This window comes from Lepus europaeus, chromosome 3, assembly GCF_033115175.1.
Source record: "Lepus europaeus isolate LE1 chromosome 3, mLepTim1.pri, whole genome shotgun sequence".
Classification (NCBI taxonomy): Eukaryota; Metazoa; Chordata; class Mammalia; order Lagomorpha; family Leporidae; genus Lepus; species Lepus europaeus.
The window spans coordinates 150613208-150640697 of record NC_084829.1 but is presented as its reverse complement, the minus strand read 5'-3'; the positions used below and the strand labels follow the sequence as shown (position 1 = coordinate 150640697).

The 27490-nt window shown below is 41.4% G+C and overlaps 1 protein-coding gene across 3 annotated transcripts in view; it reads right to left on the bottom strand.

Moving 5' to 3' along the window:
* TAB2 (TGF-beta activated kinase 1 (MAP3K7) binding protein 2) overlaps positions 1-27490 on the bottom strand; it is a 100725-nt gene that overhangs the window by 52450 nt on the left and 20785 nt on the right. For 2 of the 3 annotated variants that reach the window (XM_062186903.1, XM_062186901.1), the window contains exon 2: positions 14922-15070. The exons of the other annotated variant lie outside the window; for it this stretch is intronic. The gene's annotated coding sequence lies outside the window, so the exon portion shown is untranslated. The remainder of the gene's footprint in view (positions 1-14921; positions 15071-27490) is intronic. 3 annotated transcript variants of the gene reach the window in all.

The window sequence follows — 27490 nt, the reverse complement described above, 5'->3', positions numbered from 1 at the left end:
ACCTCCTAATTCCACATTCCAATAGTGAATACTCAATTCAGGGTTTGATGTCAACATTTTCTTATTGAATTTACTTATGATCTGACTTTTTTTGCTTTTGATCTGCCCTTGCCTGCTATAGTCTGAAGGTTTCTGTCTCCCAGACATACTTGAGATTCCATCCAGCAATGGGATGGTATGGGAGGTGATGTGTGAGGGTGGAAGCCTCATGAATGGGGTTAGGGCCCTTACAATAGAGGCCTAAGAGAGCTCATCTGCCAGTTCCATCACCTAAAGACACAGCTAGAAGACAACAACTATGGACCAGAAGGCAGGTCCTCAGATACTGAAAGGAATGGCACTCTGATCCTGAACTTCTTAAACCTACAGAACTGTGAGAAATAAAATGGTTGTTAACAAGTTACCCAGTTGAGGTTGTTAACAAGTTACCCAGTTGATGGTATTCTCTCAGAGCAGCCTGAAACGGGCCTATGACATCATCTTATTTCTGCAGCCTTGTTTAACTGTTGCTTATTTCCATAATCTATACAAGTTGGGTCTTGACTTCATCAACCCTCAATTTTGGTTACAGTGTCATTTGATTTTAATTTTTAAAAGATTTATTTGAAAGTCAGAGCTACAGAGACAGAGAAGAATCTTCCATCTGCTGGTTCATTTCCCAAATGGCTGCAATGGCCAGGGCTGAGCGAGGCGGAAGCTTCAGCTGGGTGTCCCACATGTGTGCAAGGGCCCAAAAACTTGGGCCATCTTCCATTGGTTATCCTAGGCACATAAGCAGGGAGCTGGATGAGAAGTGGAACAAATGGCATTTGAACCTGCATCCATATGGGATGCTGATGACACGGGAGGTGGCTTTACCTGCCAAGGCAGTGGCATCTGATATCCTATTTCAATGAGGCCACACTAAGTTTTCCATGAGTACCTGCTGATGACGGTCTCCAATATTTTTATGTAGTGAAGTGGAACTACTGTGACAGCTATCATAGAAGTAAATTGTCTGGAATTTATCACAGACATGAGAGAACATATCATGATTAAATCAAGAAGTATGAGTGGTGTCGCTAATTAAATTAAGAAGTATGTGAACAGGTTCTGAGACTTAAAACTGAAAGCTAAACATCGCACTGTGTCACCAATCATTTCTCTAAATGCATTTTCAAGGGCTGCTATCAGAAGTTATCAAAACAAGTTTTTAGTGGCAGTATGCTTCAGAAACGCTGTGGCTCAGTGTCAAGGAGGTGTCTTCACTGCTGGACTTTAATATGCACTATGAATGGGGAGTGGCAGTGGCAAGTGCACTATTTCCCACTTAACCATAATTATTTTGAGGTAGAAAAATCCATGGAGAAATGCTGTCATGTAAATAAGGTAATCAAAAGGTAGCGATAGGGCCGGGCAACTGGTTCTAGTCTAGTCCCGGTTGCTCCTCTTCCAGTCCAGCTCTCTGCTGTGGCCCCAGAAGGCAGTGGAGGATGGCCCAAGTGCTTGGGCCCCTGCACCCGCATGGGAGACCAGGAAGAAGCACCTGGCTCCTGGCTTTGGATTGGCGCAGCACCGGCCGTGGCAGCTATTTGGGGAGTGAACCAACGGAGGAAAGACCTTTCTCTGTCTCTCTCTGTCTACAACTCTACCCGTCAAACAAATTAAAAAATTTTTTTTAAAAAAAGGGCAATGATTAAGGAAAAAAGGCAGTGAAATCTTTCTGTCTTATCAATTTATCCTTAGGAAATAATTCCACATAAATTTAATAATATATACACAAGAAAGTTCACTGTATAGTATCCTAAAACAAAAACCTTAGAAAAAATTAAAAAGCATAAGTTTTGGAGAACTTATATAAGCATTAAAATTTTAAAACCTCAGAAAATACAAGGAAAAAGGCATACAATTTTTGGCAAAACCAGAGAACATATTATCAAGTAGATCATTATTTTCATTGGGGAAAATTAAAATTAGATGCAAAACAAACCAAAAAATATTGTTATAAGGGCAGTGAAATGGCAGAAACTTTTGGTTTATTACAAGCAACCATTGCCATAAAAATGTTAATATATTATTTAAAGGTGAGTGCGAAAGGAAGCAGGCAGTGACAGACACGGACAGTGCAGTCTGTGCCAACCGAGCAATCTCATCAATTTTAAGATGACACATACACTTTGACTTCATGATTCTCCTTTACTGAATCTGTTTGTAGATACAGTCACATGGCCAATTAAATATATTTATCACAGCACTGTTTGCAATATGACTCACCAAAAACAAACGAAATATCTGTTAACAGTGCTATATATAAACTGTGTTCATTCATATAATAGGTTACTATATAGCTATTAAAAAAATGAGGGGGTATGCATTGTGGCACAGGGGGTTAAGCCACTGCTTGGGATGCCTGCACCCACGGTTTCAGAGTGGCTGGGATGAAGTCTCACCTCAGCATTCCAATCCCGCTTTCTGCTAATGCAGCTGGGAGGCAGCAGAGGATGGCGTAACTACGTGGGTCCCTGCCACCCATGTGGAAGACTGGGACAGAGTTCCTGGCTCCTGGCTTTGGCCTGGTTCAGCCCTGGCTATCGCAGGTATTTGGGGAGTAAACTACTAGATGGAAGATCGATCAATCTCTCTCTCTCTCTCTCAAATAAAATTTTTAAAAAACTTCTTGTAAAGAACAAGGTGTTAATATGGATTAGTTCCCAAGATACACTATTCACTTAAGAAACAATCGCTTTTATGTGCAGAGCAGAGCTCTGTACTGTTGAGGCACATATATTAAACACACCCAGGTTTTTACATGCACAAAGTATCTCGGGGAGGATATCGAAGAACTGGTAATACTGGCTGCCTCTGGGAAGGCAATTAAGAGAGATTTACTTTTCATTATACACCTTCTTGGTTTACTAAAAACATACACAATTTAAATTTAAAAAGCAACTGATGATAATTCAACAACATTATATTTTATATTTAAAAACATTTAATGAAAAGGGGGAAATGATGTGTTTTACATCCAGTCTTTTGCAGTTTAGATTGGGGGAGGGAGAAAGGTGGCTTAAAGATGTTATATAGCCCAAGATTATCTGAAGTTCTGAACTTTAAATTAAATTTTACGACATAATTTTACACGATCTAGCTACCTAAAATACTAAGTACTTATTTGATCAATAAAGGTTTTTGTTTTTAAAAATTTTATTTATTTTAAATACAGAGTTACTGAGAGACAGAGAAAGAGAGAGAGAGAGAGAGGTCTCCCATCCGCTGGTTCACTCCCCAGATGGCAGCAATGGCCAGAGCTGAGCCGATCCGAAACCAGAAGCAGGAGCCAGGGGCCTTTTCCAGGTCTCCCTTGTGGGTGCAGGGTCCCAAGGACTTGGGCCACCTTCCACTGCTTTCCCAGGTGCATTAGCAGAGAGCTGGGTTGGAAGTGAAGCAGCTGGGACTCAAACAGGCTCCCCTATGGGATGCTGGTGCTGAACCACAGGGCCGGCCCTTAATCAATAAGTTTTGAGAACTGCAAAATGCAAAATTAGGCCCTGCAAAATGCTCACTTACCTACTTCTTTTTATAGGATAAACAAACTGGTGTGGTAACAGGAAGGAATACAGATAAAATAAATTCGGTAAGATGTGCTCAAAAGAAATAACTGGCCGGCGCCGTGGCTTAACAGGCTAAACCTCCGCCTTGCGGCACCGGCACACTGGGTTCTAGTCCCGGTCGGGGCGCTGGATTCTATCCTGGTTGCCCCTCTTCCAGGCCAGCTCTCTGCTATGGCCCAGGGAGGCAGTGGAGGATGGCCCAAGTGCTTGGGCCCTGCACCCTCATGGGAGACCAGGAGAAGCACCTGGCTCCTGGCTTCGGATCAGCGCGATGCACTGGCCGCAGCGGCCATTGGAGGGTGAACCAACGGCAAAAAGGAAGACCTTTCTCTCTGTCTCTCTCTCTCACTATCCACTCTGCCTGTCAAAAAAAAAAAAAAAAAAAAAAAAAAGAAATAACTATACACAGTAGGGACATGACGTCATTTTGGATAGCAGAAGCTGGGATCAGTTACTGGTGTATAACTGCATTTTTAATGTTAAAAAGAATGTTAAAAAGAAACTGATGTCCACTGAAGAACAGTGTGGAGAAAACTGAGTTTTATCTAGACATTTACTAACATCAAGAGAAGGCGAGGGCCAGCGTGGTGGTGCAGTGGGTTAACGCCCTGGCCTAAAGCGCCGGCATCCCATATGGGCGCTGGTTCGAGACCCGGCTGCTCTACTTCTTGTCCAGCTCTCTGCTATGGCCTGGGAAAGCAGTATAAGATGGCCCAGGTTCTTGAGCCCCTGCACCCACGTGGGAGATCTGGAAGAAGCTCCTGGTTCCTGATCGGCACAGCTCCAGCTGTTGCGGCCATCTGGGGAGTGAACCCATGGATGGAAGACTTCTCTCTCTCTCTCTCTCTCTGCCTCCCTCTCTCTGTATAACTCTGACTTGCAAATAAATAAATAAATCTTAAAAAAAAAAAAGAGAGAGAGAGAGAAGGTGAATGGCAGAGAAGCAGAATTGAACTTTTATGTATCAATATAGTTTGAAAAAGTTTTTGCAGTGATCCATCTTCATTAAAAATATATGTATATATCTCTCTACAGAGTACACATAAAAGTACAAATTATACTCTATAAATACACAAAAAGGTTATTTTGTCTCCCTAGACTCTCCCACACAACATGCACACAGCCTTTGAAAAGTTCATGAAAAATGAATTTTAAAACAATACACAGATTTCAAAAGAATTATTGCAACCAAATAAGCCTCTCTTTTAATTTCATTTTCCACAAACTTTTTGAAGTATTCTCATACGGAGACACAGAAAGGAGAGAAATAAAACATACCCTTAAAATAATTAGAAAATAGAAACTGTTTAAAATGACTGCATAACAGTTCACCAAGTACATATACTATTCTTTATTCCTTCTTATAAACCAGTAATTAGGTTGTATCTAATATTTTTCTAAAAGCTACATTAGGCCCTTTTTTGTACATGGAATATTTCCATATTTAGTTACTTCTTTAGCACATGAACTTAACAGTAAATATTCACCATGTTCCAGGTGAAAATACAAGTTTTTTGATTTCATTTTTATTTTAAGAATGAAAGGTATCTGTAACCCTCCCCCGTCACTCCCCAGCCCCAGTAGAGCATCTTGCTTGCTAGCACCCACTAGTGATCTTCCATCCTGGATGCACATCAAAGCTAACTGTGGAAGACAGAGGCAAAATGATGATGTCTGAGGAAGGAGAACAGGAGAGGTTTGAACAGGGAGAGACCCGAGACTTCCTCCTTCTCCTTGTACATTTTTTGGTGCTTGCATGAATTTGCACAAACTACAAAGGAACAAAGCACTAGCAAACAGGGCTACATGCTACCCTGGCTGCACGCTATGGAAGGAGCTCTCTGAGCATCGGAGCCTGCCTTCTCCACTGCTGTGGGACTACTTGTCTCACTGGGAAACTGAAAAAGCATCCTGAAACCTCCAACAGTACCAGGTGCCGAAGTGCTAGCTTAGTGGTATTAACACTGAAGTCTAATATTATTACAAAACTATATAGATATCATTGTATTTTTATCAGATTCTTATGTGACTGTGAGTTTTACTGCAACAAATTTATTTTAACAAGGAATAAAATACAGTTCATGTTGAATATCCAAAGAGTAGGAAGAAATAAATAAAATTCACTTCTCAACTGCAGATTCTCCTCAGCTTATGGACAAAACGGTAATGAGATGACCTTTCCATTTCCATATAACCTAAAATTACATTTCAGTTTCCACAATGACTAGCAGCAATGATATTTTTTTTCTGTAAACCATGAAATCCTGAGTTGACAGGATCTGGGAAGTTATCTTATGAAAATGTGTCACTGAAGAGGTTAAAGAAGAATTCTCCTGCCAGACTGCCTCTTCTACTCATCAGTCCAACTCTACCCCTTAAACCAAGCCCTACTCACAAATCAAATTCTCTACGTAGTAATGTTGGTTCCAAACTGGACAGACTAATCTTTATCCTCTTCACTGTTGTATCTCAAATCCTCAGTGAACGGCAAGCAGCCGCTCTGCGAATGTCTGTTGCAGTACATCTTTAAACACACATCAGAGTGTGTCTAGGCCCACTAGAAAAAGGGGCTGTCTAGCACCCAAACTCAAGCATTCTCTTGGCTAAAAGTCAGTTCTGACAGGAGCAGGGAACCTTTATTTATTTATTTTTTTTTTGCCAAGGGCCATTTGGATATTTATGACATCATCTGCAGGTCATACAAAATTACCAACTTCCAAATTAGCCTGCTATAGATTTACTGCACTTTGAGTCCTGCCTGCGGTCGCCTTGGCAGGATCAGATCAGATGATTTCACAGGCCTTATATGGCCCAAGGGCCAGATGTTCTCTACCCCTATATAGTACCTGTTTTGAAACTGTAAATATTTTCCAGCACATTGATACATTAGAGTACAATTTGAGCATTAAATGAGATTTTGCCATAATATCACTTGCAAGAAACATGAAAGCCACAGCCAGCTACAACAAGCTTCGTACAACTCCCAGTCAACCGGAACACACCTTGCCCGTCTGCCTGTCATGAAGTACACTGGATCATGTCCGGTGTCATGACTTTTCTGATTTCAGAATCCCTGTCAACTGCTCCACAGTAACTCAAAAGCTCTAAGCCTTCCCAGGCTCACTTCCCTAAGCAATTTCAGGTCTTGCTCCAGGCAAAGCACAATATTTCTGTATTAATACGTATTTCTTAACTATAAAGTGATATTTATTTATTTATTTATTTTGAAAGAAAAGAGTTACAGGAAGAGGTAGAGAGAGAGAGAGAGAGAAGTTTTCCATCTGCTGGTTCACTCCCCAGATGGCTGCAACCGCTGGAGCTGAGCCGACCTGAAGCCAGGAGCCAGGAGCTTCTTCTGGGTCTCCCATGCAGGTGTAGGGGCCCAAGGACTCGGGCCATCTTCTACTGCTTTCCCAGGCCATAGCAGAGAGCTGGATCAGAAGTGGGCTGGATCAGAAGTGGAGCAGCTGGGTCAGGAACTGGTGCCCATATGCGATGCCGATGCTTCAGGCCAGGGCTTTAACCTGCTGCGCCACAGCGCCGGCCCCTCTTCACTATATCTTTTAAAACATTTTCACGGATTAAGTGTTTGAGTGTTTTTTCCATAAGCTCTGTGTTGTTTTTTCTTCATGATTTTGCACAGCCAGGTGGTTGTCAGGAACCCAGATGTCCCAATTTATCAGAACTGATCAAATGTCACAAGTCCCCTACCTCTTAACACCAATCTTCCCAGGATGCCCGACTGGAAGGCAGAATGTTTCAACTTATCTATTGGTTGTCAATATGATGCTGACAGCTCCTTGACACTAGTCATAATTTGTGTCTGTTCTGTGCATTGGCTGACAGTAACAGAATGCAATAAGTTATTCTTTTTTTTTTCTTTTTTGACAGGCAGAGTGGACAGTGAGAGAGAGAGACAGAGAAAAAGGTCTTCCTTTGCCATTGGTTCACCCCCAAATGGCCGCTGCGGCCAGTGCACCATGCTGATCCAAAGCCAGGAGCCAGTTGCTTCTGGTCTCCCATGCGGGTGCAGGGCCCAAAGACCTGGGCCATCCTCCACTGCACTCCTGGGCCATAGCAGAGAGCTGGCCTGGAAGAGGGGCAACTGGGACAGAATCCAGCGCCCCGACCGGGGCTAGAACCCGGGGTGCCGGTGCAGCAGGCGGAGGATTAGCCTATTGAGCCACGGTGCCAGCCAATAAGTTATTCTTAAATAATATCTTCAAGGGGCCAGCGCTGTGGAATAGCGGGTAAAGCTGCTGCCTACACTGCCGGTATCCCATATGCGCACCGGTTCGAGGCCCGGCTACTCCACTTCCAATTCATCTCTCTGCTATGCCTTGGGAAAGCAGTAGAAGATGGCCAAAGTCCTTGGGCCCCTGCACCCATGTGGGAGACCCAGAAGAAGCTCCTGGCTCCTGGCTTTGGATCAGTGCAGCTCCAGCCGTCACAGCCAATTGGGGAGTGAACCAGCAGATGGAACCCCCCCGACACACACACCTCTCCTCTCTGTATAACTCCAACTTTCAATTAAATAAATAAATCTTTAAAAAAAATTCTTCAAGATAGAAAAAAGCATTGCTATATAGTTTGAACAGCTGAGTCATGCTATAATTTTAAAATTAAGGAAGTTTTAAAACTGTTTTGGACTTCAATAAAAATTTCAAATTTCTAATATCTAAGTACATTCACTATTTATATATGTGTGTGTGTGTGTGTGTATTGCCTACATTACAGAGCTATTATGCAAGTATCACATCATATGCCAGTTAGGTAATATTCTGTGCATTGTACATTTAGTTAACTTCAAAAGAATTTATAAATGTCATTAATTCTTTTTAAAAGAATTCATGTGAAAGGCACAGATCAGAGAAGTAGAGGAGGGAAAAAGGGACAGAGAGAAAAAAAATTGATCATTCACCCACTGGTTCACTCCCCAAATGGCTACAACAGCCTGGGTTGGGCCAGGCTAAGCCAGAAGCCAGGAACTCCTTCCAGGTCTCCCACATTGGCAGCAGTGGAGTTTGGGTCATCCTTTGCTGCTTTCCCAGGTACATTAGCAGGACGCTGGATTGGAAGTAGAGCAGCTAGGACTTCAACCAGCACTCCAATATGGAATGCTGGTGTTCCAAGCAGTGATTTAAATCATTGTACCACAACGCCAGACCCCAAATGTCATTAATTTAACCTAAAAAAATCTCAATTTTTTGCAAATTATTGGAATTATATTTCTTGGGAGCATGACACTATAATTTTACCAAAGCAAAGCACTTTTCAAAAAAAATCTATGATATAAAATTATTTCTCTAGATAAAAACCCAAGAATTATAGCTATGCAATAACAAACTTAAAATTCAAATACTAACACCATTTAAGATAAAAATAAGATAATAAAATCAATCTTTAGCACAAAATTTATCATAAAAGTCGTAGGAGGCTGGTGTCGGGACGTAATAGGAGAAGCCACTGCCACCTGGTTAGTGACCAGCGGATGGAAGTTCTCTCTCTCTCCCCCTCCCACCCAACTCCAACTTTCAAAATCAATCGATCAATCTGTTGTTTTAAAAAGCTGTGTTATTTAATTACTTCATATAGGTGAACAGGTATTTGCAAGATAAAAAGAACAGAACATACCAAATCTGTCATTCAAACGTTACTGACTCGAAGTTTGCTATGGTTTTCAGATCGTTATTTAAATCCATAGGGAGCAAAAGACTGTGACCCTAAGCCTGACAACTCAACTTCATAAGCCTACAGTAATTTACTTTCTAATGAAAAGCAATAAGCATCAACAGTTGAAGAAACACCATGATCTACACTAACTCCTCTTAAAAAGAAAACTTCCCAGTATTCTCATTGAATGCGCTGCCTCAGGCCATGAATGTGACCAATTTCTTAGGGTTAAAGGGCTTACCAGTTCTAAGTCCTTCTAAAAGGAATGTGCAAGTCAGCCTCACTTGGCAATTTACGTGTTGTGGTTTTGTGGTGGGTGCTACCATTTTCTAAGGATCAAGGAGAGTGCAATAAATCTGAGACAGAATGGTTATACTTTACCAAAACACATTATATAATTGACTACCCTGTACACATTTTCTAATTCACATCTCATTTTTATTTTCCAATACATTAGGGCTTTAAGATGGAAACAAAGTTAGCTTTCTGTGCCCCTTTCCCTGTCCATTTTCAATAATCTATCCTGTGTATGAATACCTTTACAAGAAAATAGGAACTAAGTATATTAAGTGACTATTTACAGGTAAAAGGGAAAAGAGGAGAAAAGAAAATTAAAGTACTTAGGGCTGGTGCTGTGGCGTAGTGGGTAGTTACTATCCGCAGTGCCGGCATCCCCTATGGGCACCGGTTTGAGGCCCAGCTGCTCCATATCTGATCCAGCTCTCTGCTATGGCCTGGGAAAGCAGTGGAAGATGGCCCAAGTCCTTGGGACCCTTCACCCACGTGGGAGGCCCGGTGGAAGCTCCTGGCTCCAGATTGGTGCAGCTCCAGCCGTTGCGGAGCGAATCAGCAAGTGGAAGACCTCTCTCTCTTTCTCTTTCTGCCTCTCCTTCTCTGTGTAACTGTTTCAGATAAATAAATAAATCTTAAAAAAAAAAAAAAAGGAAAATTAAAGTACTTTAAAGGTCCAAGAAGATGGGCAGAGATGTACAAAATGTACAGGGAAAGTTGTGGTGTAGTAGGCTAAACCCCTGCCTGCAGTGCCGTTATCCCATATGGACACCGGTTTGAGTCCCGGCTGCTCCACTTCCCACCCAGCTCTCTGCTACAGCCTGGGAAAGCAGTAGAAGAAGGCAAAAGTGGTTGGGCCCCTGCATCCACATGGGAGACCCAGATGAAGCTCTTGCCTCCTTCCTGGTTTTGGATAGGCCCAGCTTCGGCTGTTGCAGCCATCTGGGGAGTCAACCAGCGGATGGAAGACCTCTCTCTCTTTAATTCTACCTTTCAAATAAATAAAATCTTAAAAAAAAAAAAAAAAAAAAGATGAACAGGGAAAAACATGGGGCCAAGTAAGCAACTGGAACTGCATGAAGCTTCTAGAGCATTCTGGGTTTCCATATAAAGGATGGTCACCCCAGTGTCCATTACTAAAACAACTTCAACGTCCACAGGGAATTATCGCACAGCTACATTAAGGAACGTCATACAGTTGTTTGTTTTTAGTAAAGTAGGATAGCTAAATAATTGTTATGCAAAGACCAATGAGGCATTACTCACTTGACAAATTAAAATGCAGAACCACATATGATACCCTTTGTGTTAAAAAAAAGCACATAAAAAGATACCTTAAGTATATTTTGATATGCATGCACAGGAGAGGCTCAGAAGACACATGCTATTTTGAAGATGGGCTAGCTAGGACACATGGATGGCCATCCAAGGAGATGCAGCCATCTTTTATGTTTAAATACGCATTTTTATGCATAAATATGTATCACTTATTTTTTTAAAGATTTATTTATTTATTTATTTGAGAAGTAGAGTTACAGACAGTGAGAGGGAGAGACAGAGAAAAAGGTCTTCCGTCCACTGGTTCACTCCCCAGATGGCTGCAGCAGCCCAGAGCTGTGCCGATCCAAAGCCAGGAGCCAGGAGCTTCTTTCAGGTCTCCCACATAGGTACAGGGGCCCAAGCACTTGGGCCATCTTGTACTGCTCTCCCAGGCCACAGTAGAGAGCTGGATGGGAAGAGGAGCAGCCGGGACTAGAACTGGTGCCCATAAGGGATGCCGGCGCTTCAGGCCAGGGCTTTAACCCGCTGTGCCACAGCGCTGGCCCCAAATATGTATCACTTATATAATTAAGCATAAGCTTATAATAATTAGAATAAAGATTTTCCCTCTATATTATATATATAGCATTGTTTATATTCTGGTATGTGGATAGGGGAGTGAGAGTGCAATTATCTGAAAGTACCTGACTTTGCCAACTACCAGTCCTTCCAAAGACTCAAAGCCTTTGCTGTCTATGCTGAAACTGTTACTACAGTATAGCTAACAGCTCCAGCAATGAGTGTTAGATTATCTGAAAGATATTTATAGTGATATTTTATTTTTAAATTTTTATTTATCAATTTGAGAGACAAAGACAGACATATGGGAAACTCCTATCTGCTGTTTCAGTCCATAATGTGCCTGCAGTGACCTAGCCTGGGCCATAGTGGGCAGCCAGGAACTCAATCCAGGTCTCTCCGGTGGGTGGCAGGACCTAATTATTTGAGCCATCACCACTGCTTTCCAGAGTTTGCACTGGCAGGAAGCAGGGGTTAGGAATCAAATTCAAGTATGCTGTTATGGGATGAGAGCCTCTTAACTTCTGGGCTAAATGCCTACTCCTTTACAGTTACTTTTTAATTTACATGTTGCTTATCGGTTCATATGTTTAGGTCCATGATTAATCAAAACTTAAGTCTCCTAATGTATAAACTAAGGTTAAAACAAAAAAGCCAGGTCCCTTTTTTCACCCAAAGCCCAATTCAAGGTGAACTATTATTACTTAAGTCCTCAAACTGAGTAAATACTACTCATCTACCAAGGAGAAAGTTTAACTGATTACAAGTATTATAGGATTATAGAGAAGAAGTAGGTTTACTGTTACCATTAAGCATCAGAAGCCCTCAATACCCTTTGGAAATTTATAATACACAAAGATGGCTAAGACACATTGTTCTCTCCTGAGTTTACAGCATAATCACCCTGGTTCAGCACTTACTTTGAGCCAAGGCTTGTGCTAAATAAATGCTTAACACTTATACTCACAATATTCCTATATTGAGGATTAATGAGGAATTACAAGTAAAACTCTTCATACAATGCCTGACAAATACCCATAGAAGAATAAATGTTATCCTTAGTGCTGACAGATCTTCAATGGATTCCCACTATCTATGAATTAAGTCCACAGTCCTTTATCTGACGTTTGAAAACATGCATGACATCGTTCAATCTCCCATTATATCCCCACTATTCTTTTCTTTTTTTAAGATTTATTTATTTATTCGATAGGTAGAGTTACAGGGAAGGAGAGGCAGAGGCAGAGAAAGAAAGAGATCTTCCATCTGCTGGTCCACTCCCCAAATAGCCAAAAGGGCCAGGGCTGGGCCAGGCCGAAGCCAGGAGTGAGGAGCCAGGAGCTTCTTCAGGATCTCCCATGTGGGTGCAGCACTTGGGCCATCTTCTGCTGCTCTCCCAGGAGCATTAACAGGGAGTTGGATCAGAAGTGGAGCATCTGGGACTTGAACCAACGCCCATAAGGAATGCTGGCTCTGCAGGTGGCAGCTCAATCCACTATCCCATAGCACAAGCCCCTCCCACCCCCCAATATTCTTTAAGCACCCTGAACTGCTCATAATTTCTGTAGGAGAGTATATATATTTTTGTACTCATAATTTAGAAATACCTTTGCTACTTTCTAAAGAATTCTTTCTAGCTCAAGAGAAATATTAACCTTATTCTCTCTGGTACTCCCAAGAATATTGTTTGCATCTGTATCAGGACGTTTTCTTTTTTTTCTTTTCTTTTCTTTTTTTTTTTTTTTTTTTTGACAGGCAGAGTGGACAGTGAGAGAGAGACAGAGAGAAAGGTCTTCCTTTGCCGTTGTTCACCCCCAAATGGCCACTGCGGCCAGTGCATCGCGCGGATCTGAAGCCAGGAGCCAGGTGCTTCTCCTGGTCTCCCATGCGGGTGCAGGGCCCAAGGACCTGGGCCATGGCGCCGGCCAGGACGTTTTCATACTACCTTTATTCCTCTGTATCCTCAGGGGTTTGGTTCCCAGGATCCCCCTCCCCTGAGGATACCAAAATCCATGGGTGTTCAGACCCCTTATACAATACAGTATTGTATTTGCACGAAACACAAACTCTTCCCATATGCTTTAGACTACTATAGATGACCTACAGTGCCTAATACAGTGTATACACTATGCAGGCAGTTGCCACACAGTATTGTGCAGGGAATAATGACAAGAACCAGTCTGTCCTCCTTGGCTCAGCCTGTGGATGTGGGACCTGACAGCACGGAGGGCTGACTGCCCTTGTCTGCAGGCTCACTGAAACAAGGCATTCACTTCTACATCCCTACCATCCCTACCAGTTGTTTACACACAATTCACATTCAATAATGTAGAAAATTTTTACAGTACTAGTAGCACCACTCAAAATACTAAAACTTGATATGGATATGCAAGTCTTTCTTCCATTTCCCTTCAATTCCCCTACCATTGGTAACAATCCTATTATAATTCTTTTAGAAGCTCTTTTTCCAGTCCCAATTCAACACTCAGTGAGACATAATTCTTTCAATACCAAGCAAATGATGGGGCACACTGTCAGTGCCCTAATGCTGCATACCCTGGCTGGCATGAAACGCAGTATGCATTACTAGCCCTGGGGAGGAGATGCCAGGAAGGGGCTGGCACAGGCAGGAACATCAGGATCATCCTATAAACTCGTAATTGGGATACAAATTCCTTCTTTCAATTTGGGTAATCTCTAACCTAGATGAATGGAAGTTTAAAATCAAAAGATATGTATAGTTAAACACTCATTTAGTAAATATAGTCATCTTTTATGGATTGTTTCTAAATCTATACAAATTCATAAAAGCAATACATGTCCTGAAAAGCTAACTGACCTTGGCCCTCTAATCATTCCCTCCAGGTCAGAATCTAGGGCATTAGGAAACTTCCATTTTTAGTTTTACTGTAACATTCCAGGACAATTCCAACTGGCTTCCTTTGAGCAATCCGGTGAAAAAAAATAGAAATGTTAGCTATACACTTACATTTAAAGCATAATTAACTTCTTAAAAAGTACTATAATACATTACTTGGATTTATCCAGAACATCACTCTGTTTCCAGTTACCAAAGAGTATACTACCTCTTCATGTAGAGGCGTTATCAGTGTGAAGCAGCTGGTGATCTCAGGAGAGAAAACCAGCTTCATTCATCTAACTCCCTAAACCACCTATACACATGTGATCTAAAAAACAATGCTGCCATTGTTAATGTTCACTTTTCAATAAAGATACGTGTTTCTGTACGTTTACAGGGCTCAACTCAACAGAATTTCAACTTTTTTTTTTTTTTTTTAATGTTTCTGCATTAGTTTGCTTCTACTAGCAAACAAGTTGAATTAGAGATGTTCAGGCAAAAAGTATGTTAAAGTCAATACTAGCTGCACGTTACCTAGATGTTAGGGATATTGCTACACTTTAAAGCCAGAAGATGAAAGTTTTGAGAGAAAGTTTTGGTTATTATAGATTTCATAGTAAGGCAGTTACATAGGCTAAGCTTGACTAGTGCCATGGACTTTAGCATACCTGGAAATAGAAAAATTCAAACTGTAGCTGTTCTTGGTTGGCCCATTGCCATTTGTGCAGCTTACAAATTTTTAATTAAGTAACTGCAGTGAGCTCATCTCTACTGGATCCTTCTTTTCCAGGGCAGGTCCAGGAACTGGGTCTGGAGCCTTGAAAGCAGAAGAGAAACTAGAGTAAACTAGAGGCAGGCAGAACAAGAGACGTGACCAGATAACATTATGCAACCTAACACCAGTGTGGCAGTCCCCAAGTCTCTAACATAAAATATTCCCAAGTGGAAAAAGGGCTTTTTCAATTATAAATTACCAGACAATGCTATTTAGTCGTCATTTTCTCAAAGTACCCAACTATCATGGACTCTCAATTCTAGAAATTAAAACAGTAATTGCTAATGGTTCTTAGCAACAAATTGTCCCACAGAGGACCACAGAGTAACTATAACAGAGAAAACGACATCCATTTTCACTTGTAAAATTAGAATTGCAAGTCTTCATTTCCAGGTCATTTTGCCCTTCCCTTAGCTATCATATTTCCAATCATTTTCTAACTGCACCCCTAATTTCCTATGATCAATTCTCAAGGGTTTCTTAAGAAATGCTTTAAATATATTCAAGCGATGAATTGAATTTCAAGTTTTTAAAATACTTGGTACTTCTTAAAGAGGGAAGCAAAGACCAGTTTATGAGATGTGGTTCTTAACCACACTGGAAATTCTTTTTTCCATTACCAAAATAGATTCATGATTAAAAAAAAAAAATCTGTTCGGCTCACATAAAAACAAAAACCCAAAACAAACTTGCAACTACAAAGGTTACAGAAATGGTAGGATGTTGAAAACGGTAGAAAGCTGTACTAATTACATTACAGGGGCATGGAAATTATGTCCTTTTGCTTGGTAGGCTGGCACCCTTAGGAGTTTTTCTAAGAAACTAATACCACAGCAGTCAAAATAAATTATAGTCTCTGCCCTTGTCAAATGGTGGCAGATACTGGAAGAACTGTAACACGACAAAAAATAACGAAGGCAGATTCAAAGAACTTAACTCCCTGCATTTCTTTCTTTATTTTTAAAAAATATTTATTTATTTACTTGAAAGAATTACACAGAAAGAGCAGAAGAGGCAGAGAGAGAGGTCTTCCATCCATTGGTTCACTCCCCAGATGGCCACAACAGCTGGAGCTGTGCCAATCCTTGGATGCAGGGGCCCAAGGATTTGGGCCATCTTCTACTGCTTTCCCAGGCCACAGCAGAGAGCTATATGGGAAGTGGAGCAGCCGGGATGGAACCAGCACCCATATGGGATGCTGGCACTGCAGGTGGCAGCTTTATCTGCCCTGCCACATCATGCCACAGCACTGCTCCCCCCGCCTCCCTTTTTAAAGATTTTATTTATTTGAGAGAGAGAGAGTTACAGATAATGAGAGGGGGAGACAGAGAGAAAGGTCTTCCATCCACTGGTTCACTCCCCAAATTGGAGCTGTACCGATCCAAAGTCAGGAGCCAGGAGCTTCCTCGTAGTCTCCCATGCGGATACAGGGGCACAAGTGTCTGAGCCACTTTCTACTACTTTCCCAGGCTGTACCAGAGAGCCGGATCGGAAGAGGAGCAGCTGGTACACGAACCAGTGCCCATATGGGATGCACGCGCTGCAAGGCGGAGGATTAACTTACTGTGCCACAGTGCTGGCCCCTCTCCCTGCATTTCTACTAACTAGCAACACAACAAAATAAAGATAGCTTTTGTGGAAAATAAAATTTCCTTTTATGATAACATATCGTAGGGAAAAATTCTGGGAGAAACCTAGGTTCAAAGCTATTTCAACACAGCCCTGAGGGAAACTCTCCACACAAGGGCCCTCCTGTTTCAGGGTTTACCACTCCCCACCTCAATGGACTGACAGAGATCAGGTAAGGCCATAAAGCAGCTAACAGTCTGCATATATTGGCTGTGCCGTTTCCTGCATTACTGAAGAATGAAATCCATTTCATTTTGCTTCTCTAAACATGTCAGTATATTCAAGTTTTTATTTTCATTAATGCTAAGCAACACCTGTATCACAAGCTTTAGGTTTAAATAATTCAATTGCATCCATTTAAGAGACATGACCAATTTATCAACAGAATAGTGACATAGTGAACACTTTAAAGATCTCAATTCTGAGAGGTGACAATAGAAACGTAACAATTTACACTTAAGATACAAAGAGAATTGGCAGTAAGCAAGAAGATAAGTAAGTCTTCTGCCTCCAATTAGAGTAGAAAACACTTCTATCAACACATCTCTTACTAAAAGGATATAGATCTGGATTCCAGTGCTTTTTTAAAGAAACAGTAACAATCAACACATGATATAACTTGGTCTTTAAGTCAGGAAATGCCTTCAGGGCACAGAAAAGCTATATATACGGGCAACAATTTTCCCCTTACTGATAGAACAGTAAGTTCCACACAAAATTATTATTTACCAAATATGGCTCAAAGATCATATTACACCTTCTCAGACATTACCAAGTAATAGAGCAAGTATCACAGCCACAAGGAATTTAAAAAAAAAAAAATTTCCTTATAACCATTCTAAATGTACTTGCTGCCACAACTTTATTTCAAACTAGTTTTAAAAAGCTGACATGGAAGTATCATATTCAAAATGAAAAGATAAGATTAACTTGGTGTATTACTTAGAGAGAAAAAAAAGTAAAAAAAAAAATTACGTATCAGTCTGTTTCTAACCCATACAGACAGTTCAAAGACCAAACAAAGAAAAAAAAAAAGGAAAAAAAATTACAGAGAAACTATTACTTTGTATTTTTATTTAATAACTAGCCCTCATGTAGAAATGTCATTGCTCATTGTAATCTTTCAGTTGATTCTCTTGACTTTTCCAGCTATGCAATGTCAGCTACAAATAATAATGAATTTGTCTCCTCCCTTTCAATAATTATGCCTCCTGTTTTGTTATTTGGCCTAATTACATTGGCCAGCAATCCGGTGACAATATTATGTAACAGTGAAGTGGGCCAGATCTTTTTTGATTCATGATTTTTTAATGGGAATTTAATGGGAAATACTAAAACAAGAATTGCAGTATTTTATCATTTCTCATAACAAAATGCTAGTGGCTCCTGGTCTGAGATTCATAAAATCTTAGATATTACCATTTATTCTCATGTTGCCAAGAGTTCTTGGTCCCTCCTGCTGCTTTTGTATTCCTCAACGTATTCAACACCCCTCTTCCTACTAATAGAATTAACCTGACCTATCAGTACATTCCAAGAATGAATCCCAGTCACAGCACAGTCTGTTAACGTAATGACACATTCCATTTGATGACTTTGTTGAGTATTTTTTGGACCAACTTTTGTGAGACTGGTCTATAGTCTTCTTGTACTCTATTTTGTCATTGTACCATGTTGGCTTTGTGAAGGAACTAGGAAGTAAATGTTTCCATGTTCAGAAATAGTTAACTGGGGCTCGAAGTTTTCAAGAATTCAACAGTAAAACCTCCTGAGTCTGGTGCAGAGAGAGCCATCTCTTAGTCATGAGCCACCACTTTCATCTGTGGCTGCCCTTTCTTCATGTGGATTTCTGCAAGCCACGTGAGGACATGTGCCTTACTAAACTTAAACCCACATCCATGTACGCTCTCATACTATACAGCTTTTCCTTACTGTTTAAGTCTCATAATCATCCAGAAAGGAATTATTTGCCAAGTTATTAAGATTGCTACTTACCTGGAGGTACTGAAAAAAGAGAGAATGAATTGCAATTCCTGCCCCCGACTTACTCCGAATCTAATTGGGAAACACCAACAAGCAAATTAAAAAAAAAAAATTATATATATGTCAGGCTGAGAGACAAAGAGAAAGAGAGAGAGAGGGCTCCTATGTGCTGGTTCACTTCAAATGCCTGTAACAGCTGATGTCAAGGCTGAAGCCAGGAACTCAATCCAGGTCTCCCACACCGGTGGCAGAAATCCAATTACTTGAGCTAACACCACTGCCTTCCAGGATCCACAACAGCAGGAAGCTGGAATCAGGAGTCAGAGGCAGGACTTGAACCCAGGAACTCAGACACAGGATGTGGTATTCCCAACAGGCATACAACAGTCAGACTAAATGTACACCTCAACCAGTAAGTTTTAAAAGTGATTATTTGGGCATCCTATACGGGTGCCGATTCATGTCCTGGCTGCTCCATTTCCATTCCAGCTCCATGCTAATGGCCTGGGCAAAGCAGCAGAAGATGGCCCAAGTGCTTGAGCCCCTGCACCCACATGGGAGACCTGGATAAAGCTCCTGGCTCTTGGCTTCCACCTAGCCCGTCCCCAGCTGTTGCGGCCACATAGGTAGTGAAACAGCAGATGGAAGACCTGTTTCTCTGTCTCTCATCTCTCTCTCTGTAACTCTGCCTTTCAAATCAAATAAATAAATCTTTTAAAAAGAAAAAGAGTGATTACTGGGCCTTGCTTTAGTTTTGTTGAAGACTTGTCCTATATCTTAGACATTTTACTTACAGAAGTTGAGCACGTCTAGTCTGAAAATTCAAACTGAATTTTTTTTTTTTTTTTTTTTTTTTTAGTGCTACCATGACACTTAAGATTCTGGAGCATTTTGGATTTTGGGTTTTCAGATTAGGGATGCTTACATGGTAGTCAATGAAACTACAGCAGAAAAATATAAGGTACAAATATGCTACATTGGCCATCTCTCTCTAATCATTCATGCCTTACCAAACTTCTCTACTGAGTAGTTATGACTCCAACTTTATTTTATTTTCATCTACCTTCAAGGTTTCTCCTTTGATAATACTTTTATTCAAATAACCAAATCTAGTAACCTCTTCAGGACCCTCATCTACCTTTCTGCAATCACTTAAGTCCACTTAATGCTTGTCAGTTTTACTAGGCACTTCCTAATTCATCAGATCAATGGATCCTCATGAACAGCTATTCAGAAAGGCTACACAGTTATCACCCTCATTTTACAAGGTTTAGATCATTAATTTTTGCTGAGTATCAGAATTCTAAAAAGCAGCAGAATGAAGGCTAGATGCATATTCATGGCTTTCTAACCCTTGTCTTCAGGTCAAGGGTTCCTTTCTCTTTACTGGACTAATGATATTATTGGTAGTATCTTTTTTGAAAACTTTTCTAACACTAGTATTCTCTAGATTCCTAGGACCCTTCTTTGCATGGTCTCTCTGTCTGTCAAAGGACAAAGGTGCAACGTTGAGACATCCAATTTCTCACTTGTTCCACAACATGTCCTCTACACTCACTAACGAGAAGCTCCTTTAAATTGCAATTTAAGCTTTCTATTCTATTTGATGAAATTTCAACATTCAGAATCACGGAATTTGATGCTGAAAGCAATATTATAGATCTTGTCCAATATCCTTATTTAATAGAAGAAAAATTCTGGGGGCTAGCGTTGAGGCACAGCAGGTTAAGCTGTGGCCTGCAGCGCTGGCATCCCATATAGACTTCAGTTTGTGTCCCGGCTGCTCTACTTCCAATCCCGCTCCCTGCTAATGCACCTGGGAAAGCAGCAGAAGATGGCCCAAGTGCTTGGGCCCTGCACCCATGTGAGAGACCTGTCAGAAATCCTGGCTCCTGGCTTTGGCCTGGTCCAGCCCTGGTCTTTGTGGCCATATGGGGAGTGAATCAGTGGATGTACAATCTCTCTTTCTTTTTGTCTCTCCTTCTCTTTCAAATAAATAAATAAATCTTTTAAAAAATTCTAGTCATGAGTTGTTAGAATCTGAATAGAAGTCTAATAATGACAAAATTTGCTTTTTATTATTTATGGATTATAAAATATATACATTAATATATAAGGAACATAACAAACAAATTTTAAGAATACTTGTTAGGCTTTGCTTTATATTTATAGCAGAAAGATTTATCTCTCAGAGAGTCTACTTATAAAATTTTAGCATCCCTAATCCAAAAATTCAAAATATGAACGCTCTGAATATCTGAAACTAATTGGGGTGTGTGTGTGTGTGTGTGCGCGCTGGGAAGGCACGTGACAGAGATAGAGGGAGAGACAGAGAGAGAGATCTCTCATTCACTGGTTCACTCCCCAATGCCCTCAACAGTCAGGGCTGGGACAGGCTAAGCTAGGAGTCACACACTCTATCTGGGTCTTCCATGTGGGTAGCAGGAATCCAAGGCTTTGAACCATCATATGCTGCTTCCAGCCACAGTAGCAGGAAGCTGGATTGGACATGGAGGTGGGACTCGAATACAGGATGGAGGTGTCCCACGTGGCAGCTTAACTAGCTGTGTCACATGACTGCCCCTGAAATCAAGAACTTTCTAGGCACCAACAAGACCCTAAACATGTTTTGGATTTTGGATTTTCAGATTAAGAATGTTCAAACAGTGAACCTGGGTTCTAGTCCCGGTTGGGGCACCGGATTCTGTCCCAGTTGCTCCTCTTCCAGTCCAGCTCTCTGCTGTGGCCCGGGAGGGCAGTGGAGGATGGCCCAGGTCCTTGGGCTCTGCACCCGCATGGGAGACCAGGAGGAAACACTTGGCTCCTGGCTTCAGATCGCTGCAGTATGCCAGCTGCAATGCGCCGGCCGTAGTGGCCACTTTGGGGGTGAACCAATGGAAAAAGGAAGACCTTTCTCTCTGTTTCTCTCCCTCTAACTCTGCCTGTCAAAAAAAAAAAAAAAAGTGAAGTCTGTGCAAATATTCCCAAACTCAAAAAAATTCCAAAATGTGGAACACTTCAAGTCCCAAGCATTTTAGTTTAGGTCAAGGGATACTCACTCTCTCTGACAGTATCAATGTATAAATCTATTTATTGGTAGATTAAGAAACTTGCAGAACAGCAATGAATTAAAACCTATTCTATACTCATGCATTAATTTTCTATGGGCCAAAGTTTTGGGAAAAACAATTGCACCACGACCCATGCTAACGCTTTCTACTGGAGTTGATGTCCTGACCCCGTCTGCAGTGCAGGAACAGCACAGACCGCTTGCCACAGCACCTAACCAGTCCCTGGCACATGTCAGTTAGCACTGCAGCTGAACCAGTACTACTTTTAAATACAATCACATTACTAGAACCATGGCCACACAGATGATCCAATCACATAGAACAGAAACCTCTGGGTGCGGACAAACACCTTGCTCCACTCCTCTGTTTTCCAGGTTTTGTTCCAGTAGGTACCCCTTTCCAACCATGCCCAACCCAGAAACACTTGAAGATTCAACACCAGAGTCTTACTGCTGAAAAGAAAGAGCTCCTTGCAATGGAAATTTTATACTATTAGCACTTCTAGTCTTTTCAGTTGATTTACTTAAGATAAAGAACATGTGAAAGATAAAAGGCAATTTAAAAAAAATCATTATTTTTAAAGGATAGATTTTATTTTGAAAGGCATTGTTGGTTCACTCCCCAACTGGCCATAGCAGCCAGGGTTAGGCCAGGGTGAAGCCAGGACCCACTCAGGTCTCCTACATGGGAGCCAGAGATTCAGACACTTGGGCCATGTGCTGCTGCCTTCCCAGGTGCATCAGCAAGAAGCTGCCCTGGAAGAGACATTTCAACAAGGGATGCCAGTGTTGTAGAAGACGGCTTAATCCACTGCGCCACAATGCCCACCCCAAAAGGGAATCTTAAGTGAAGGAAAATGTCTGTTTTCTCAATTGTGCTCATGTTTCAACTTGAACCCTTCTCAAAGCAGCTTCTCTCCTAATTTGCCATTTTTGTCAGAAATAGCAATTTTCTTTTCAATCTGAAAACTGAAGTTAACTCTTTTTTTGTTTTTCTTTACCTCTATCCAACTCCTTCAAGTCTCGTCCACTTTATAATTAATCTTTAAAAATATTTTTATTTACTTGAAATTCATACACAGAGAAGGAGAAGGAGAAGGAGAAGGAGAGAGAGAGAGAGAGAGAGAGAGAGAGAGAGAGAGCGAGCTTCTATCCATTGGTCTGGTTCACTCCTCAGGTGGCCTTAACGGCCAGAAGCCAGGAGCTTCCTCCAGGTCTCCCATGCAGGTGCAGGGGCCCAAGTACTTGGGCCATCTTCTACTGCTTTCCCAGCCCATAGCAGAGAGCTGAATCAGAAGTGGACCAGCTGGGTCTTGAACTGGCACCCAGATGGGATGCTGGCACTGCAGGCGGCAGCTTTACCTGCTATGCCACAGCACCGGCCCCCTATAATTAATTTTTTCTAAACACAACTCCTAAAACTCTGCAAGTGGGCATGATAGTCCGTACAGTCCATAAGTATTTTAGCAGTTCTAAAATCTAAAAAGTTCTAAGATTTTTTTTCATGAAGTTTCATGTTGAAATGCATCTGGTAATGGTAAAAATTTGACTTGAACCAGCTATTGACAGGCTTGATTTAGACCACTTACTTTGACTATTTCCATATTCCAGTGCAGAAATATTCGGGTTTAATTAGAGTAATGTCTCATGCCCTGCTGGGGAATTACATAATGTACAATACACACAACATGGTACCTTTCCAAAAATCTGGAAATTTTGTATTCCAAAATGTAGTTGGGTCCTGGCGTTTGAGCGATGGCATCCTGGACCCTGCATTATTCCCAGCATCCCAGTGTAGGCTCTCTATTCTTTACTTTCTTCCTGATACTCTCTACTTCAGGCATTTTCCCACTCCATGCATTTTAGTCCTCACACTACCAAGTTCTACAACTTTTTTTTCCCCGTATATCTTTTGGAATTCTACAATACTCCTGCTGCTACTATGCTATTCCAACATCTAAATGACCAGGTTCATGGTTTACCTCCCTGTCACCAAGGTCTTCCCACTTAACCTATTAGGTGTAGTACAACAATTAAGAAATGTTCCTACATAACCACTTTAAATATTTCACTCTGTTGCAAAAGAATTCAAACTGAAACAGACATATAAGGGCTAGTAATTATAGAATTACAGTTGAGCTTTTATTGCATTTTTAAAGCTAAGTTTATCTGGAATGGTAAGAGCTCCCATTCTTTTTGTTTATTTGAGAGGCAGAGAGAGGAGAAAAAGAGAGCTAGCTTCTACCTGCTGATTCGCTCCCCAACTCCCCACATTGCCTGAGACTGAGCCAGGGCTGGAACTAGGAGCTGAGCATGCTTCTCCTTAGGATCTGTAGTGATGGGAAGCAGAAAGCAGGAGTCGGAGCTGGGGATGGAACCTGGGCACCCCAATGTGGGACATAGGCATCTTTTTTTAAGACTTTATTTATTTATTTGAGAGGTAGAATTACAGACAGTCAGAGGGAGACAGAGAAAGATCTTCCATCTACTGGTTCACTCCCCAAATGGCCACAATGGCTGGAACTGGGCCTCTTCCAGGTCTCCCACTCAGATGCAGGGGCCCTAGGATTTGCGCCATTTTCCACTGCTTTCCCAGGCCATAGCAGAGAGCTAGATTAGAAGAGGAGCAGCTGGGACTAGAACCAGCGCCCATATGGATGACGGGGTCACAGGTGGAGGCTCAGTCCACTTTGCCACGGTGCTGGCCCCGGACACAGGTATCTTAACTACTAGGCCAAACACCTGCTCCTTAATTTCTTAAATCATATTTATTCTTAAGTGAACCAAAACAAATGAACACAACATACTAGTCTTGTTTTCTGTGTATCACTTCAACTACAACCTTTCAGTGTGGTTCTCAATGCTTTCTCTAGTTTGGTTTCATCAGGGGTCACAGACCCTCATTTGGCAGTGTTGAGAAAGGTACACATTCCCTCTCAAGGTGTTTTTAAATGCACAAAATATAATACCTAGGATAACAATGGAAGCCAATATTACTGAAATATTATTTTTGAAAATATAACTTTAAATACATAAAAGATTACCAAGGAAATCAATTATACTGAAACACAATGGCTAAGTAAACACAATATTCCAAGCGTGTATACCTAGATACCCACAGTTACAAAGTGACATGAAAATTACCTGTGATTTTCTACTAGTTATTAAGACACAGGCACAGGCACTATTAATACTACCACAGTCTGTTGTTTATAATCATAACAGAAGGAAATGGGAAATTTCGCTTAACAAGTTAATAAAAATATAAAGATACCCCCATCCGCATGCATGGACCCCTATAAATGCCATCTTCACATCTCATCAGGGTCACATACTCTACAGGTAAACCCCTGTACTAAACTCACCTACTTTCATTTCCCAGCAGTCCTAACATTTTTAAGAATCTAGTCAGGCGTGTTCCAACATGTTCAACCTCCCCTACTGCCTTTGCTTCCAATGTCATTTCTCTACCTTGATGCTTATCAAAATCATAGTTACTTCTTCAAAACCAGTGAGTTTCACCTCCTTCCTAAATCTTTTCTTCTGTGTTAGCTCATAGACCTCTATTCCTCTAACTACGAATGTACCTGTGGGTCAATGCTGTATAGGAGTCAACATTTATTTTCTTCTAGTCCCAGTCATTGTGTCTTCATTGAAGTTGTAAGATCCCTGAGGACATGGGCTATGTGCTTAAATACAGGGCAGCTCCTCTATATACAGAAGCGGAGGATGTACTCAATAAATAAATAAAGTGTTCTCCAATCAATCAAGTATTGGAAGATAATTTGGCAATTTCAAATACCAGCAAATATATCAAGAGAAAGGCAACAATTTCACTAAGCAGCTGAAACAGACATTCTACATCAAGCTTACAGTGCCCATCCATCAGAATCTCGACACTCCTATCATATCAGAAACCCAGAAGCTTCTCTCCCAGGCAGCCGGGAATTCCGAGGAATCCATCAGGGAAGGAGTACTAAAACAGGCATGGAGCAATGACTCATTCCAAAAATATATGCTAAGTACCTACTAAATGCCAGGCACTGTTCTAGAATCCATGGATTTGATCCTCACACAGCAACTTAGTCCCAGTTCTTGGGCTAGAACCTGGGGCTCCTGACTCACTGTAAAACAAAAACTATTTTCCCTTTTCTAGGAAAGGTTTAGTATGCAATATGCATGTGCCTGGGAAAGCAGACGATGGCCCAGGTCCTTGGGCCCCTGTACCTTCCTGGGAGATCCAGAAACAGCTTCTGGTTCCCGGCTCCTGGCTTTGGATCGCCTCACCTTTAGCTGTTGTGGCCATTTGGGGAGTGAACCAGAGGGTGCAAGATCTCTCTCTCTCTCTGTCACTCTTTCAAATAAATAAAATAAATCTTTAACAAAATTTGTTTCTCTTCTAAGAGCTCTGTCAAGTTGCAACATTTTCACATAAAAATAGAAAACCTTATCTACCAGTATACCAGAGGTGGGGTGGGGCAGAAGTAATCATGGTGCTAAACTATTCTCTCACTGTACGGAGGGCACCAAGAGAGAACAATGAGAAAGCTGATAGGAAACAAGGACTTGCTGCCCAAACAGCTCAATTGCTACTGCTTATTATAATTAGATAGAAATTACTTTTCCTAAGGGGACGTTCTTAAAATTAATAGCAATAGAATCAGTAAGTGAGTGAGTGGAAGATAAGGGGTAGGACAGAACAAGCAAGCTAATAGCCTGAAAATCCCATGCTAGCAACCCAAAGTCATCTTGTCCAAAATTCAACTCACTGCCTCCAATCCAATAGCGCATTGCTCTGTTAATGACAAATAGCATGACTCTGAAGCTAGAAACCTCACAGTTATCGCCAATTCTTTCCCTCTCTGCATAGAATCAGTGGTGAAGTCTCCATAATTACAGCCACAAAACTGTCCTGTTCCCACTACCATGTTCATGTTCAGCTATCTATCTGCTACCCAGTTAGTGACACAGTCACCTCTCACCTGAGAGCTTATTATACTCTTAAACTTTCCAAGATTAATATTTCCAAGATTTCACAGTATTAACAAACTCGCTAGCTTCCTAAGATACAGGCTAGATCACGCCATTTCCCTCCCTAAGAGATCTGTAGAGTATGCTGTACTGAGATTCCGGAGAAGGTCAGAAAAGAGGTCGGGAAGCGAAGGCACTTGAGAACCAAGAGTGCTAACAGTCAGAGGAGTCAGTTAAAGTGAAGGTAGGCACGGTGACAAGAAAGTCAAACAGTTATAACAGAAATTATGTACATTTTATTATTTTGTAACACTTTCATAAAAATGAACACTCTGTTAACAGCTTACATGTATTAAGTGTAGGCACTAAGCCAAATGATTTATAGCACACTCACTCACTCAATGCTCCCAATGATCATGCAAAGTAGGTATTCTGTATCAGACTCACTGACTACATCTCTCTCTCCCACTGAGGGAAGGATTGTTTTATATAGCCTCTCTCTTCTATTCCCCAAGTTGACTACAACATAGCACCAAACATTCTTACTATGTTAATATCAACAATACCAGAGGGGGCCAGCGCTGTGGCATAGCAGATAAAGCTGCCGCCTGCAGTGCCAAGTCCCAGCTGCTCCACTTCCAATCCAGCTCTCTGCTATGGCTTGGGAAAGAAGCAGAAGATAGCTCAAGTCCTTGGGCCCCTGCACCCGGCTAGGAGATCCGGAAGAAGCTCCTGGCTCCTGGCTTTGGATCAGCACAGTTCCGGCCATTGTGGTCATCTGGGGAGTGAACCAGCAGATGGAAGACCTC